This window comes from Anomalospiza imberbis, chromosome 1 (genome assembly GCF_031753505.1).
Source record: "Anomalospiza imberbis isolate Cuckoo-Finch-1a 21T00152 chromosome 1, ASM3175350v1, whole genome shotgun sequence".
In the NCBI taxonomy this organism is placed as follows: Eukaryota; Metazoa; Chordata; class Aves; order Passeriformes; family Viduidae; genus Anomalospiza; species Anomalospiza imberbis.
The window spans coordinates 116,422,926-116,441,716 of record NC_089681.1 but is presented as its reverse complement, the minus strand read 5'-3'; the positions used below and the strand labels follow the sequence as shown (position 1 = coordinate 116,441,716).

The 18,791-nt window shown below is 36.6% G+C and overlaps 1 protein-coding gene across 7 annotated transcripts in view; it reads right to left on the bottom strand.

Moving 5' to 3' along the window:
- TBC1D5 (TBC1 domain family member 5) overlaps positions 1 to 18,791 on the bottom strand; it is a 317,263-nt gene that overhangs the window by 100,179 nt on the left and 198,293 nt on the right. The window lies entirely within an intron of this gene.

Below are 18,791 nucleotides of genomic sequence, written 5' to 3'. Positions count from 1 at the left end.
GGCTTGTTATGGACAAGCATAAAGAACTATTACCATCTTGAAATGACCATTATAAAAAAATGCTGCAGCTAGCTTTGAAACACACTGTATGGAATTCCCAAATCAGTTTTCTGGCTTTCCACACAGAGTTGCTTTCTCCTATGCAACATCTCTCCACTTGGAAGCAATGGAACTGCAGGGCACTCTTCTAAGCAGGTATTTCAACCTGACAAAAAAAATCTCAGGCTTTCTTCAAGCCTTGTTCAGTAAATGGAGACCTTTCCTCATTCACACTGATACCCACTACTCACTCTCTCTTCAAACATGCACCTACCAGCAGCTCCGCCATCCCTCTACCCTTGCTTCTTTAGTAAGAGTTGCCTCTTTTGTGTCTTCTGTAATTTCAAATATTCTCTTCTCTGAGACCCAACAACTTGGCTCTGTCCACACATCACGCTCCGTCCTGTCTTCTTTTTGTCTTTTTTTAAAAATACCAAGTTACTGTCAGCTTGAAAACCAGCCTGGGAAGACAGATGGCCAGATATACATCACAAAAGTGAACCAGAGTAATATTCACATTTTCGTTAAAATAAGGAGTGAGGAAGAAGTCAGGTGGTCTGAAATATTTTCACCAGCTTACATTACAAAGAGTCTGCTTGAATGTGGAATGAAAGCAGAACAGCCCAGCTCTACACAGTTAAAGGTTCTGCAGGTAGCCTTCCTTGGATCCCTCAGACTAGACATCCCACTGCTTCCCTGCCCACCTCCGGCGAGGTCTGGCACCATCTGGAGCTCGAGCAGATCTGGCGGCTACCATTGGTCACAAGTGGCTGCATGAGGAGCTGCTGGCAGACCAATTGTCTTGGCTCCACCTCCATCATCCCCAACAGCACCTGAACAGGAATTGCTGCCGTGCTGTTTTTTTGTCGAAAGGTGGTTGTGACACTAACAACGCCAAAAGTGTCAGGGAGGGAACAGCAGCAGGGACATGTTCCCAGCTGGAAATGTGTCCTCCCCAGCAATGGCAGGGACTTCAGCTGCAGACTGCCAGTCTCTGGAATTTCTCAGGTTCTTCTCTGAAGGTTCATTTTGGCATTATGAGTTAATCACGTCGGGAGAAGTCATTTCAACTCATATGCCTTTAGGAGTAATTATATATTTAAATGATTAAACAAATCAGGAAGAAAATGTATCTAGTGCAGAATGAAAGCAGTTAGCATTGAAATTCTTTGTTATATTTTTATGTAAGTATCACAAGTTGTTTGTAAATAACTTGCTCATTTTACATATGTAAGGAGTTCTGCCATGCCCTGCAAAAATAAATTAGATTTTATTGGTGCCCGGGTATTTAATAACTTCTATTTATTTGCTGCAAGAGTGGAGAATTAAGATAGAGTAGTTTATTTCACCAAAAGACTGACAAATGGCTCATTAGACACTTATGGAACTGAAGCTAATTGTACGATTTTTTGTTGTATTAATTGTCACTGCCTGCTTAGCTGGCTAACATTGGTCATCAGTACAGAGCTTTTTCCTTTCAATCTCCATAGGAGGTGTAAAAAAAAAAAAAAGAAGGAATTTTAAGATAAACAGAACAGTATTTATTTCCTAATATAAACAAAAATACTATTTGGATTGGAGGAGCATGAGGGAGGAGTAAGAGAGGATTAATGCACTGGCTGTTCCCCACTGGGGCCACCAATAACAATCAATTCCAAACAGCAGTCACCTCACATCATCTAACAGCTTGAACCGTCGATATTCAAAGATTCTCTCCCCCAGCTTTTTTTTGTTCAGATTAAATATCATTTAAATTGCATCCTTTTTTTTTATTTCGTCAGAGACATAAGGTCAGAATTGATTGAATATGTACTACCTGCATATAATGATTTCCAGTTTTTTACAATCATGTGCTAATGCTGCACAGTAATGGCCTATGGATGAAGAGACAGATGTACTACCAGTCATTCGCTACACATTTGCATTAACAAATCATCATTTAATTGAAGCCCATCCAACAAGTTTATGCTACTTAAATAAAGTTGCTTTCCATAAAAGATGCCGCAATGACACATGGTTGTTAACTGCAAGGTAAATAAAAAGTAGTATTTATTTTCTTGTCACTGGTTTAGGTAAGTATTAAAATGTACACTTATTAATTTGTATTTTGCTCAGAAATAAACCACCTGACATCTAACAGAGCAATCCAAGCTAGTACTACTATGAGACGAGATAATTCACTTTTAGAAATAATCGTTTTGTAACACCACAATTTCATGCTTTACAGATTTTTATTTTCCCCCAAAATATATAATAGAACATAGTTTATATGAAGGCTATACATGAGTTGTGTGTTAATACTTTTAGGCAAGCTCTAATAACACAAACCTCAAACCCTGCTGCTATCAACATGGGCTACAATTTTTTTTATGTCTCATTGTTGACTACAAACATTGGCACCACACTTAGAAACCTAGTTGCCTCCCTCCACAATTTAGATATTACTGCTTTCTTTTTAATACTGTCTAGGGAACAATTCAGGTAGGTTGTGATGCCCCTACATGTTTCAGATGTAGAAAACCACTATCTATTCATTTCTCCTTTCAGAACATGTTGCAAAATATTAAAATCTGAGAAGAAAGCATGTCATAAAATGAGGAACCTATAAAACCAATTTTCACTCCTTCTAGAGATGGTTTAACATTACTTTCAGCATATTCAGTTCATGGTGCATTTTTGCATCTGCAAAGCAGAAGAAAGATATTTTGATACTGTCTGTTAAACTGACAAACAATACTTCGAAGCTAACATGCTAGGACAAGGAGATATATTTTTAATTGTGTTTTTGGCTTAAATCTACATTTTCCAGCAACCACAATCTTTTAGGATGAAAGCACTATATAAATGAAAGATGGTATTAGTAATAATAGTTGACATCCTTTACTATGCTGGTATTGGCTTACATCTAAACACACTATTGAATTTTTTTAACCTAAATACAAAAATAATCATCTATTTCGCTTTTCTGACAATACACTGAAAATAAAATATTTATTAAAAAATAGGGAAAAAAAGTATCTTAGGAAAGCTAGAAAATTCATTCTGAGAGTAGGAGAAGGCAGTCTTTTTCTAACCAGAGAAAACAGAATGTAAAGATAAACAGATATGTTTTCCTTCCCTTCAGGAATGTGTGGGGATGGGAGGAGACAGGGGAGTCTCCAGGTTGACCTTTTGTTGTTGTTACTGATGATGGAAAACACTAAAAATTTCACCATACCAAGACTGAAACTACAATGTAGAACTCAGAAATATATCTAAAAACACACTGCAGCATACAAGAAGAGATAAAACCTAAGATTTATTTCCTCAGACAAGGAACAGTGTATAAAAGCTACAAAATGCAATCCCATACAAAATAAACAGACACACAAAAAAACCCTACTGTGATTTGCCTGCATGTTCTCCAAGCTTTTTTTATATGCTATCTCAGAACAGTAATTACAGATCTTGCAAGTTGACTTCTGTTTTCCAGAACTATGAGTTGTACGTAAAACATGCCTTTTCATGGAAACAATTACAATTAATCAAAACAGTGAAAGCTAATACTACTCAAGTCCAACCTACTGCTGTGCCCAGCAATATATCAAACTGTCTGTTGTCAAACATACTAAACAAACTTCAACAGACTGTTTTCACTACAAATAAGAGAAAACATGCTTGCTAAGTATTTTTTAGTCAAATTGCAACCTCAGTAATCCATTCTGTCACTGGATTTTAATTTGCAGTAGTCAATCACAGTCTCAGACAGATCCATATTTGACTATAGAGAGGTAACTCCCTGGGACTAACAAAATAAGTACCTGCAAATGACTACTAGTGCCCCAAATTTGTTTAGGGATTTATGTCTATGTACTCAGGTTTGTTCCTTTACACTATCAACTTTTTTCAACATGAGATTTTGAAATTAAAGAAGGAAGAAAAATGAAGACCATGTACTGTTTTCACTGCTCCTTCCTAGAAACACACCAGCTGAATAGTACCTTGTTTTCTTCAATGTTCATATTAATTTAAACTATTAATTTATGCATTTATTGAAATCTTCATTACAGAGAAGCTTCTACCTCAGAACTTACTTGTTCATAAATTAACAAAAGCCTTTTTCCAGAAACTCAAATTCATATTAAATACAGATCACATTCATGATATAACTAATCCATGATATATTATAAATAGTCAACAAAAATAGATATACTTACACTTCTCATGGCACCTCCCCTGCCCTACCTAGGAGTCAAAACTATTTTCTTAATAAAGAAATATGGCATTTGGTATCTGACAGAAAAAACCTGTTTACCAGTGAAGTCAGTCTTTTTTGCAATTGGTAATCAATGCAAAAACTGAAGTTTTATATAAAAGAAGTGATACAGAGGACAGGAATACTGGAGTTTAACAAACAGATCAGGCCTTTATTACCAGCAAGCTCCATTATGGATTTGTGAGCTTTGTAAGCCAAGCTCCCCCAAGTGTAATTAAATTTTTATTTATAATGTGTTTGTGACTGTTAACTTTGTGTTGCCTCTGCTTGTTCCCCCCTCCCAAATCCAATGTGAAATAGTATTCCACATTTACTGCTGCAAAGAGTGGTGCTTTATTCAGTTGCTGATTTCATCTCTAGCCTTATAAGAGATGAGAAGTACAAATAAACATATTGTATATTATTTATACACAAACACCCGTGTCTTTAAGCATAGATATATACATATACACTCCTGCATGCAGACGCTCTAAGCCAAAACTGAGGACAAAAGAAGTACATGTCAGTTAAAATTGAACACATGTGAGCAAGCATCACTTTTTTTCCTACCAAGAGCACTATTTATCACATATTTATATCGTGGAGAGACATGAAAGCCCCAGTAAGATAGGGCGATGAAGCACTGCAGAGTACATTTTATGCCGCAAGCCATGTCTGAGATTAGTGTAAATGTACCAGGAAAAGGTTCTAAACTCCAACAAAGCTGGCATCCACGCTTTATTTTTTTTTGTTCATTTATGAGGAGGACTTCATGAAAAAGCCCTCTGACTCCAAGAATGCATTTTTTTATTTTTTGTATTAACTCTATTCCTGCTTTCATTCAGGTATTACCCTCCGGTACCAATACTTATATGGAAAAAAAAAAGAAAAAAAAAAGAAAAAAAAAAGCTTAATATAAGTAACCACAGGAGGATCTCTTCTCCCCTTGAAAAACTGCAAATAAAGATGTCAGCTATTGAGTATATTTGTGGCGTCTCCAGCAGCTGCTGTTAAATACCAGCTGGTCTAGCTGATTAAAATTACCTCCGAGTTGGTATTATAAAGATGCCTGGGCAGCGTTGCTGTATTAATGGATTATTGAGTGAGCGATGAAAACCTTGGCCAGCTGATGCGTTTTATTACAGATAGGCTTTATGATGTGTAATCACTGTAATTTTTATAACTAGAGGAAACGGGAAAAAAAGAAGAACCTTCTTTCTCCCCTTACTCATACGGAAATCAGTTGAAACAGATTTTTTTTTTTGCCAGTCTGTTACTTAGGAGTTAGCTAAATAATTTGGGTTTTAACACTTCCTGCATATGTAAGACTTTATCCACACCTACACATGCACAAAGAATGAGAAACTGTGTTCGAGGCTACCCTGTGTTTACCTGTTTTACATATGCTTAGGTTTACACATTGCATATTTATTTCATCCTCTGACTACCAGGTGAGTGCTGCAACTGGCCATATGAGATAAACCCTTGTGCATTATTTAGTGACTGACCTACACTGCAAACACACCTCATATTCTCCAGGTTCAGCAATCCAGCTGGTGAGGTCTCATGTCTGGTCTCTCCATCTCTTCCCTCCCACATTCTCCTCCTCTTCCAGCAAAACCTTCACACAGTATGTCATTTAACCATCTCTCAAACTATCTTCCCCCTTACTAAACACGTATTTACCATGTTGTCTTGTCTTCTGATGGTAGTTCAGTTTGCTACCAAACTAAATGTGCTAATTATGAAAATCCTGTAAGTGTTACCAGTTTTTGAGGTTTAATAAAAAAATAAATGACTGGGTACTTGGAAGATTCAGATATACTGGTGAAAAATTTTATTATAGATGACTTCTGTTGTGAGGTGCTTCAGCATTCAAGCCAAATGGTATTTACTGAAAGCATCTCATGAGAAAACACTGCAATTTTTTCAGGAATGGACACACACCAAAAGTCAACTAATGATACCTGAAATTTTTTCAGTGGAATGGGAACTGTTGAAATGTAAAAAGAGAGTAAAATTAAGAAAAGGTCTTAAGCTCTTAAAACTTTCTTATGGAAGTGTAGCATTGCTTGTCTTTTTCCACAGGAGATAATTAATATGAACTCTTCCACAAAGTTAAGAAAACAAGTCTCTATAATGTTCATAAACTGATACAAGTTACAAAATTTTATTGGAAGGACCCTATGAAATACAGCTGGGTATTATTCCAGCCCATAAAGTATAGAGACAAATTTTTGGGAGTTGCTACTACACCACATACATTCACCTGCAACCTCTACTGAGGATTTTTTACTCATGCTGGTGTTCATGTGAAGTCCTGCAGACAGATTATTTAAACCATTTCCTAGAAGAAAAAGCTGCTCTAATTCAAACATTTAATGGATCAAAAGATAAGTTAAAGCTAATTCAATGAATAAGTTTGTTAAAGGCAAGGGTTTTACAATGGACATTTTTTTTTTATTTAAAGGTGAGTCTTAGAAATAAATTTTGGTCCACCCAAGACTAAAATCATCTAGGTGTTCTCCTTTCATTTTATGAGTAGAACCTAAGCTGTACTATGGTGCAAATGTGCATTTCCAAGTCCAACACCTGATAAACTGAATATGTGATACACATCTCTGAGGCTGTTCTGAAATACTTTTGCACTGCCACGACTAGCTATTAAAATAATGATGCTAGTTGTCTGCAAATGGAGGGAGAAAAGCATGTTCCACCATGTAGATATGCTGTAGATAAAAAAGGGTCTTTCTACTCTTTCAAATTTCATTTTTTTAAATGGAATTGTATTACCACTGAGGTTGGAAAAGACCTCTAAGGTCATCAAGTCCAACCTAGCACTGCCGAGTCCATGACTAAACCACATCCTAAGTGTCACACCTACATCCCTCTTACATCACCTGCAGGGATGGCAATCCCACAACTTCCCTGGGTAGCCTGTTCCAATGTTGGACAACCCTTCCCATGAAGAAATATCTTGCAACACAGAATGTTGTTTCTGCGGAACACCTGAGCAGGGGTAAGGTAGATGGGCAAAGCCATTAGGACAGGCCAAGGAGGGATGTGTAAGGTGAAACTACACCAAGCTGTGAGGCTGCACAGCTCCCTGCAGCATGTAATGACAGTTGTGCCAGTCTGAAGCACCTCAGCCTCGGGCTGTGCCAAGTGCAGCCGGCAGAGCCGCAGCTCACAGGGGCATCTCTATGCAGCACCTGCCGTGCCTCCATTTTTTACAGCTGCAGCCTGAGCCATCCTGCAGTCAGAAACCTCTTTCAGAAGGGAGGTGCCTTTTCACATTTGTTCCAATAAAGAAAATAGTAAAATAGTGATGGTTTTGGTTTGGCAAAACCCCCACAGTTCCTATTTTCTCAAACCCTGTGACTTTCATACTTCTGCTGGGAGCCAACAATGGGTCTGCAGCTTGCAGCCACGAGTGAAAAACAAAGCAGAGAACAGCTGTCTGTCCTAGCTACTTCTGGTTTTTCCTGTGGTACATTCCATACACTACTCTAAAAGCATTTACCCCTTGGGCACAGCTTAGGCGGGGTTTGCTGGTGCACTGGCCAGGCTGCGGCTGCCGTTTCCTAAGGAAACTGCTGGTACTCTGTGCCTTGCCCCAGCAGCAGGATGGGAGAATTCAGCTTCTCTGAGCTCTCCCGCTATATATTTTTCATGCATTTTGTGAATTTCCAACTTGTCACAAAAATAAATGACAAACCCACTCTGAATCTGCAAGGCTTTGTGTGTATTTCTGGGCTGAGGCACGTTTAACCATACAGCATAGAAAGGTGTCTCTCTGATCTAACCATGGATGGGAAAAACCACCTTAGTGCAGAGGAAGAGATACTTATGGTTGAGACACAGGGCTAACTTGAAATACTGCAAATTTCCCACAGAAGGAAATGAAGTAAAATTTATACCACTGTCACCCAAGGGGATCCACACCAAGACACCCAACTGAAAGCACTGAAAAAGTAAATTATTGTGTCCAAGAAGGAAAAATGAAAAGAAGGCAATCCTCTAAAAGCTAAAAGGATTACAATATGTTAAACAAGTATCTTTGCATTTGTGGTAAATACATATACATTGATAAGCTCTGAATTAATGGTCAATTTAGCACGCATGCTAAATTCTATGCAAAACAAGATTCTTAATTCACTTGGGTTAATAAACATAAAATTCTGATAATTACAGATACAATAATGTCATATGAGCACTTTAAACATATGCTGTGGGAATTAAATCCTGGCTATTCCTGCCCACTAAGGACCAGTTTTTAATCTTCGATGCATGATATGTAGTAATGGATTTTACGAGTTGACTTTTTTAAATTTGATGATCAGGTTAATGAAATTTATAATGATATTTTTCACACCAAGTTCAAAATAGTAGTTAACTCCCTGGCAGAGGAATTCAGATTGGACATGTAATAGATGTACCAGCAACTGCTGATGTGAAAGGATTAATCATCATTTTAGACTTTTATTAAATTAGATAAAATGGGATAGGCATGAATCAGAATATATAGCAATTAATCACTGGACTTTATTGAGTCTTTTAAAAATCTTATTTGCTCCTGAGTTGACAACTAATCTAGGCCATTCTGTACCAGTTTGACAAACTCTCCAGATAATGACTGTGACTAGAACATTAATAATATCATAATTTAGCAAAAAATATTTATTCTCTATGTAAACTATCTTTTTTAACATTTGTTGTTGTCTAAGGTAGTATTAGTTACACCACAACATTGCAATTCAGCTCATCTTTTGCTACTGAAATCTTTTGCTTTTATAAATTTGCTTTTTTATTTTTTGAAATTTAGGTAATGGATAGACTAGTGTGTACAGATGACCAAAGGTTTTGGTATATCCAACTAGCACTTAGTGTAAACTGTTACAGCTATGCACACTGGAATTGCTAGAAAATAAAAATTACTAAACTTTTGAAGTTTATTTATTGATCACTGAGAACCACCCCAGTTAAATTACCATAAACCTCAACATCACAACAACTACTAATCCAGCTAATAGGAATTAAGGGAGATGGAAGATACATAATAAGCATCTGGGGGATATGGAATTTATCCCATGAGTGTAGTAAAGAGCTCATAATTTAAGAGTGCCAAAACCCAAGTGCATCATGAAGGCCTTTCCTCACAAGTGACATTAATTGCATATCCCACAGATGCTTATTACATATTCTATTTATACCTCTGAGAAGAAAAATATTCGTTTAAAGTTTAAAGGTTTAGTACTGCTTAAACACAATGTAACACAGCTGTCTCATGATGTCACAGGGAATATCAAAGGCTGCAGCACAGAGTCATAATGTAAGAAATAGTTTAGACAGAAGATAAATCAGGGAATGTGTTTCAGCATGAGAGCCCCAGAGCTCAGATGTACATTAAAGCAGGATGTATAACTACATACTTCAGTTTGATTTGGATTACACCATTTGGATTACACCATTAAAAAGGTTTTTCTGATTACAATTACTGAAGTAAGAAAAAGGAGAATTAAATCTATTTCAATTATTTTAAACAGCTTTTCAATAAGTAGCATGTCAAACCATTAATACCAATATATGAATGCTAAAGTCAAAGATGCCATTATCTTTTCTACTGCTCAGTCTATACAAATATAACTATCATCATTAATGTTTCTAGATATTAAGCATGCTATTAAGTTGTAAGTTTTCTGCGAGGACTATTTTCTTCTGACATTACTCTTTTGTGATTTCTCTCATAGATAAGTAAGACAATGAGAATTCTTTGGTTCATAATGTCCCATATACTTCTAGCCAGCTGTATTTCCATTAGTAAAAAAACCCCTGAACCTGATATTACTGATTTTGCATGCCATTTCTACATGTGCTTGTTAGGAATATAAGAAACTGCAAGGCCCAAGCTTAGACTCTAACAGCTCATATGACATTCACCGTGTGTGCTGTAAACACAGCACAACTAAAGACTTCATTTAGATATGTGGAATTTTGAGTTAAACACTCTAAAGATATTTCATAACATACAACATGTTACACAGCTCTGCTGCTACACTGCACATGTGGGTAATGTGTAGATTTATCCAAAGTATGAAAATATTTTTTACTAACATTGCCACTTCTGTGAATAAAAGCCTGGTAACATTACTGGTAGGAGTAACAAGCAGTCAGAAGCCGCAGAAGTTTCATTATTTTATATTTTCTGCATTATATTATATTGTGAACTTAAAACCCAGAAAAAAAAGAAAATTCTTTTCTCTCTTCCTTTTCTCAATCCCATGAGCAAAAGATATTGCTTTTGTGGCATTCAAAGACCATTATATTGGACACTTTTTCAGATAAAAAAGTATATGAAAGGTAATCAAAGGAAGTATGCTAACCAAGGTCCTAATTTCAAATAAGGTAATAAGAAGTAAAGAAAAGCAGTTCATTAAAAGTGATAGATAACAGTATAAAGGTCTAGGAAAGGCAGTGCTCTCTCATGGACTTCTCAAGATGATGTTATAATAGGTGATGTCATTTTGCTTCTCTGAAATTTGGGAAGAATTGCTGTTCTGCTATCAATACATTCCATAGTGAACAACAAAGTCTAGGTGCATTCATGGCCTTTTTTCCTTAGAAACGGTGCTATCTGGAAGTTCAAGGGAGTCATCACTGGCAGTCAATACCAAGCTGCAAATGCTGTGCTGAGAGTGTTTTCAGAGAAATAATATAGAAGGGTAGCACCCTTGGCTTTCTGTAAAGATTCAAGTATGACTTGTTCATCGATTTCAAAATATGTATTGGAAAAAAGCTCCTACTCTTGTCTGCTTTTGCTCTCTTTCACTAGACAATTCTATTTTGCAATGCTGTGCACAGATTTTCTCTTCTTGCCAAAATCTGTGGAGTCTTCCTGCTAAGTTATGTACCTTAACCCTTTAGGACCTCTTGCTATTACACTCAGTACGAGGTGTGATGAAATATTATCCCCATTTTTCAGCTTTACTTCAGTGAAATAATTCTAGTCTTAGAAATGTTCCTCAAACATAATTTTTCATGCTTTACCTAGACTAAAATATTGTGAATTCATACAATATGCAAAAGTTACACAAAATTGTGCACCCTAATTAACAGCACTACTCTTGAGCAACCTATTCCTGAGACCTGCGTTAATGGATTTTATTCTTCGGATATGGATGGCTTGCTTTAATATTTCATAGGGAACTTTTAAAAATTCTTGCTCAAAACCACATCAGAATCAGAAAAGATACTCAAGGCATGCACCTATTTGGAACAAGACTTTTTTTTATTGAAAGAGGCTTCTATGACTCTAACAAGATGTTGGAAAGAGGTTCACAAGGTCATGGAGAACTACTATCCAGCTCACCCATTTTAAAAATTAGGACAGACTCTTGCATTATTTTCAGGACAGGATCTTTTACTGTTGCATGGACTTCCAACTCTGTTCTGTACGTCTGTTTCAAACTCAAGAACTCCCAATAAAACAACTGCCAGAGAAAATTCAGAACAAATAAGGGGAATTATACAGGTTGTCAGTAGGATTCCCCAATTCCCCACCTTTTCCCCCTCCCTCACCGAAACACTTTACCTCAATCTGTAACATCTGGTTAGGCTGAAGGGCAGGGAAAGCACTGTCCATAGGGGTAGAAATGGCTATCCAAGAACTAATCTTGGTATCTGAAGTGGAAGCAGAGTGACTTGACTACCTGGTGAATTATTACTTTGGTGTGGAGAAAACCCAAAAAGGAAGCATTCTTCCCAATGCTGACACTATACTGCCTTTCATTTTCCCAATTAACTGCATTCTACTGGGCAATCAGATGCTTTTAGAGAAAATGCAGACTGGCCATATTCCTACAGAATTACTATTTCACTAATTTTCAACAACATTTTCATTAGTGATGAATTGTGGTTTCAGGATATAATTTTCTGCTAAAATGAAGAACTCAGATGAAAATGACCCTGAAGAGAGAGATGATTAACATGTCCTAGGCTAAGGGAAACTCAGACTGAAGACTGTGCTATCTCTAAAGTTGACATCCCCCACCTCAAGGCAGTTCACTACCAATTGCTTTTTTCACAAATGCAATTCCTTGTCATCCTTCTCTCCACCTAGAAAAATCTAAAATGGCCTAGTTTGTTCTGACATGGGATAATGACTAAGTATTAAAACCTTAGGGTTTTTTTTAAAAATGAGATTTACTGCTGCTTCCAGCAGGCTAACATTATGCATTTAAGTACTTCATGCTGATCTGTTTAAAGATTTCAAACAAAATTTTCTTAGCTGCATTATCCACTAGATCCCAGTTTGGTATAACTTCTAAATTTTACAATTTATGCATTAAATTGTGTTTATTATCCCTTACTATTGGACTTGTTGGATTGTAGCAGAGGATCTGCTTTGTGTGGCTCTTTTTTAAGTGCATCAAGATAACACAAAAGATTTTGAGATGTTTCTATTAGCCTTCAGACAACTTTTGGACATTGACTTTTATCTAAAGGACTGATGACAGGATGATCTTTCCCTGCTGGATGGTGCACGTGGTTCTCTTCAGTACATCACTATACTTTCTGAAGGTATGTCTTCACAGGAAAATTAAGAAGTTGCTAGTCACATGTGATAGTATGCCCATACTAACTTGATTCCTACAGACTCGGTAAGAATAAGCAGTGAGGATGAAGCACTCACTTCATCTGAATTCACCAAAACATGAATTATCCACAGGACTGGATTCTACAGGAAATGTCTTGGTTACTAGCAAGTGCTTAAGTCCGAAGTGCTGTATTTGCCTCCTAACATCATGTCAGCATGGGCATGTTAGCACAGCTTCATTTTTTAGGCATATGCTGAGATAATTACTTCCTGCAACAGTTACTTGACCTACTTATTGCCTTTTTCGTACCAATTTCCAAGATGCATTTTCTAGACTAAGTTCCATGTCATTTGAAGAAACAAATGGTGCACTAAACTAAACAGTACCTGGTTAACCTGAACAGCTGATGTGATTTAAGTATAAAGAAAATGAAGGGCAGGTAAATGCTTGATATATGTCACCCTAAATTCCTTACTGGAATAGAACTTCTCTAGACATTGTTCTGCTCTTACAGTCAACAGCTACTGTCTATGTAAGTAAAAAAGAAAAAAAAAGACAAAGAGCTTTCCACGCACCTGTCTATATTCCAACTAAATTCATCACAGATTTAAGAAGATAACTAATTCTATTCAAATCCGGTGTTCTCTAAGCCTATTTATGTTTAATGCTACTAGGTTTTTTCTTTTCAGGGTATGCAACAAAAGTCAAAATGAAAGCTTTCTTACTTGTTTCCTTCCCAGATAAAGATAACTCCCTGTACTTCATATGGGAAGCACATCACCTGCATCAGGGAGCATCAAAATGACAAATCTGCATTCCATCCTCACAGACATCCACTACTACTCATTATCATCTCAGCACATAATTATGCAGCAGGAGAGTAAAACTCTGACAACACTTTTGGCACCTCAACCAATCCTTCATTCTGTTTTTAGAGTGGTCTTTTACAGTATCTACATGTTAAAATCTTAAAGTCAGAGGTAAAACTAAAATACTATTTGTGACAGTTGGGAAAAAGGATAAAATCACAAGTTCATAATCCTGTAATTTTTAACCTAATACACAACGAGAAGCAGCACAAAATGAAATATACTTTTTTTTCAGTCAATGAACTAAAAAACTTCTTGAGGAACTCAGCAATGAGGAACAGATAACTATCATTTAAGAACATGAAAGGGTGAGTAGCCTTACTTCAAAACAGAAGAAAAGCAGCTTTTAAAGTTAAGCAGGATTTGCTTGCTGCCTGAGGTAAGATACCTACCCTGATCTTCAAGAATTGTCCTCGTTTATTTGCGAAGAGGAAGTAATTTGAATTAGTAAACCATCGCAGTACAATTGGTATGGCAGCAGTAACTGAGGCAATCCCTGTCTCCATAAAAACACATGGCAGCTTCTGAAAGTAGCTTCAGATGTTTCCTTCTGTCAGCTAACTTAGAAAGGTTTCCTCTTTTCCAGTTTCCTTATACTTTTTTCATTATGCAAGATAGAATTCATAGTAACATCTTCAGATGCCTGAGTCAGCCCCCAAAAGCTCTATCTAAAAATCCACTAGAATGTATCTTGTAATTTGTGGGACCAACAGTAGACACCAACATTTCTTAGAAAGGCCTCGTCATCTGACACTAAATCCTCAACAAGTCCTCTACTGAGAGACAAGCTGGGATTTATAGCCCATTAAAATCCGTTTTATATATAATGCTTTGTTTAATTCAAACAGAAAATAAGTACAGAAATCAACAGCAGTTCCAGATACTAAGTTCATGATTAATTTGCTCCTGGACATTCATATAAGAATTTCTGCTTTGTTCAGAAAGACTTTGTATTTGCTTAGTCTTACCCATTTCTACATACTCACTGCCAGATACTTGCCTTTTAATAGCAGATTTTGGTGGTTCCTCTACTACATGCACAATACCTCAAAGTTGCTTTCATTGTAATTGCTGTTCAATTGATTGATGACACTGGATTAAAAGCTACAGAGGAAATGCAATGGGTCCAGACCATGTCATATATTTATCTCATTTTCTTTTGGTGTGAGAATCCAAAATAAACTCAGGCATCCTGCATGATCTGAAAAGTTCTCCTTAGCAATACTGATCTTTGACCTACTTTTTCTGTAGATCGTAAAGATTTCTTATTCTGATAACTAGGAGGATTATTTTTTTTTTTCCGGACGCAATGAATATGATTTATGTTCCTTTACTGTACAAGTAAAATCCTTTAAATTCTCCCTCCAGAGACCAATCTGATTACGCAAAAGAATACTGCCTGGTACCATAATGGCACGGGTGAGAAACTAAAACAGGTGGATGCCCCACAGCAGTGCTCACAGCAAAGCAAGTAAGAATAGTAATAGTGGAACAGCACATCTGCTGTTGACGTTACCGTAACATAACCTTTCCAACACTACCTTCAGATCTACACTCATGTCTGGTTCCCTGAAACTCAGTTTGCACCCTTCTCTTTTGTTTTGTATTTCTTTATTTGCCTCCTGAGGAGGGCTTTCCAGCTGAAGTGCCGTGGCGGTGGCAGCCTGCAGCCCAAGTGCCTCTCGAGCCGCAGTGGGCAGCGTCTCCGTGACTGATGGCCGCAGAGCAGAGCGGCAGCGTGAGGCAGAGTCATCACTGCCCAGTGTCCTCAGAGGGTTCTGGTGCTGAGCTAAGGCCACCATTAAATATTTATGTTCACTTCTTCACGTGCTTCCATTGTCTGTTGGATACGTGCTTAGGAAGGGTTTACTTTACCAGTATAATACTGCCATCAGTGTTATGATGCAGAAGCTGGTGAGTTTATGCCAACATTTAATTTTTGTTCTTAAATAAAGCTTTTTATCCTTATGCCTTGTCATTGTATTTCTGTGTATTATTTCTATACAACTGTATCATGTATATATTTACATGGTCTGGCTGTACTTATTGCATGCAGTTCCATAAGAAATTCATTTGGTGCAATATAATTCTCCCTCAGTACATAAAATAAAATAAAGTGGTAATAATATTATGTGGGACATTTCCAAATGATTCATCTTTTCAGTGAAATGTAAAAGAAGTTGCCTACTACAAATTCCTTTAAATGGAAGATAATGTTGTAAAATACAGGTATATGAAGACTTTCCTCAAGCCCTGTCCTTTCTCAAGGAGAGCCTAACCTGCCTTATTTGTCCCTGCAAACACTGGCCACTGTGGAAAATGCAGTATCATTTTCCAATATTTCGTATTTTAACTTGAATTAGATGTAAGGGTCAAAGAAATTAACATCAGAGTACCAATTAATCTAGGACATTAATCATTGTTAACTCCTCTAATTTTAAAATTAAACTGAATATTCAATCCGTCAACCCTTCGGACTATCCAATCTTTATGTTCAATCGTAGTATTTTTTTCTTTTTATTTAGAGAAAGGTTTATTATCAGGAAGCATGTCACTGAACTATTAATGTAATCAATTCCATTTTATTTTCAAACCATTCTTGTACTTGACTTTACAAAGTACAAAATTAGATATGATTAGATAATTATTATAGTTTGGTTAGACTATTCACAGTACTACCAGGAGACTGAAACAATTTTATTCTGGAAAACATTATCTTGGGGTCTAGGCTAGAGACGAGGCAAAGAAAGAAGACTGAGGAATGATAAGGCACAAACCCTTTATCTCTGTATTGCTGGTTCCATTCCAGCTGATATTAATAGCAGCTGAAGAATTCTCAGAGGGACAAGCAGTGCTGACTGCAAGTGAATGGAAGTGCAGCCTCAAAATTTCCAAATACAGAAATCTCTGTGCTAAGGCTGCTGCCGCCTGTGACACCAACTTGAACTTCCAGAGCATGAAAGTATGGCACAGCCAGGACCCAGTCTACCTTGCTGTACCTAACTGGGTTCTCTTCCCTGTCAGCAATGGAATGAGACAGCCAGGGAATGCAAACTCTGTTCACTGCTGCACTCTGGAAGAGAAGGCAATCTACTGCTTTGAGCTAAAACTTCAAAACAGGGCAGCAAAATTAGTGAGTTTTACCACACATACTGAAATGCCTGTTAAACTTGGTCTTGTAAGCAGGCAAGCATAATTTCAGGAAGTGTATAATCACATTTTATTGTAAAGGACAGTTTCTGAACATGGAACTGTACAACCAGCTGGGGTACCTGACCTCCCAGCAGAACAAGTCTTGCTAGTGTTTGAAAAATAAATAATGCATTTGAAAGCACCAAAGGATGGAATCAACTGTATGAAAATGTAAAGAATTGTTTTTGCTTTGCCCCAGAAGATTACAGAAGGATGCAAAGTATAAAATACTAAATTTAAAAATAAGTGGACTTTGCAACTTGTGCAAATTAGGGTAGACTGCTACTAAATAAGGGCCTTTCATGTTGATCTTTTGAGCAAAGTTCCCAGTCTTCCTTCTACCATTTGTATATTTTTTGAGTGGTATCAAGGCTGACAGATGAATATTTATTGTTGGTAAATCTTTAGAAAAACAATAAACCTTAACAAAAAATTCAGATGAATTCTGCAGTTTGGTTAGGTTATGCAATTATTGATAAACAATGTTGTTTAAGAAATGCTGTTTCTAGTTCAAGAAATGTTAAATACAGGAAAAGATACAGCATCTCAGACTGTCAGTGGGCTCACTACTGGAAATTACTATGCCGAAGAGTTCAGACATCATTAAAGGTGAGAATAATACAACACAGTCATGCTCCTTTCCCTTTCTTTTTCTCCTGTCTATATCAAATCAGAAATCAGAGAAGGATATGACCTCACAGGTAACCTACTTTCCTCTTCTACCAATGCAGACTCTGTCTTTATGCTATCACCCATTTCTGAGAGCTTTTCAAAGCCTGTTTTTAAAACATTTGGATGGCTTTTCCTTGGTTAATTTTAATATATTATTTTACAGTCTAACAGCTCCCTGTTAGTAAGGTTTTCCTGATAGTCAGCCTGAAGCTCTCTCTCATAATTCATTCTCTTAACTGTAAATTTCTTTATTCAGATTCAGTTCTATTTATGCCACACCAGACTGAATAATTCGTCTGTTATAATATGTTTAGGGTTAAAATACAATTTTTTCTTCCAATTATTTCTCTTACTGAAAAGCAAAATCTTAAACTGACGTGAATACCTACATTTCAAATTATTTTTGCCCCAAAATATCCGTTTGCAAATTTCTGAAATTTAACTTATTTTATTCTCTCTTTGTTTTCATGTCTTCATAAATGAAACAATGTCTTTTTGTTTTTCTTGATATTTACACAGCCTACTTATTCATTATTACCCTGAAGTTTACTATGGATGCTTGCTTTCTCTTCCAGACTAGTGAAGATATTAGGAAAAAACACTATGCAAAGATATTGTAATAGGACAATCTGTCCTCTTTGTACTTTTAATACCTTGAGTTTACTTGGCTTGTTTTCCCCCCATATAGGTAACTCATACCTATAAAGTGCATTTAAGTAAGATTTGTAGAATTACATTAATCTTCCTAATGTAAGTTATTAATAAGTAGCTCAACTCTTCTCTTGACAGTATATTATGTTGCAGCACTTTTTCATTTTACAGTAACATCAAATTAGACTTTAGTGTTAAGTATTGCAGTTATGGCCTGACATTTCCAGTCACCTTTTCCTTCCCTTTCTCTATTTTCTATTGAGTTGTTACAATCCACAACTGCATTTGGAAATTCACACCTATTTTTTTTTCATTTAAGACAAAATCAATCTTACCTTAAATCACTGCAAAAAAAACCAAAAATTAAAAAGTGTCATTTTCTCTGTCCCTGCAATGGCACATATGGCTTGCAACTCCTTAAGGAATGATCAAAATGAATCAAATGCCTAGAATTCCAAACAAAGAAGCCAAGATTCTTCTTCAAAACCATGTTCATTTCACCATTACTCATGGTTCACACAAACTGCACACTCTGTG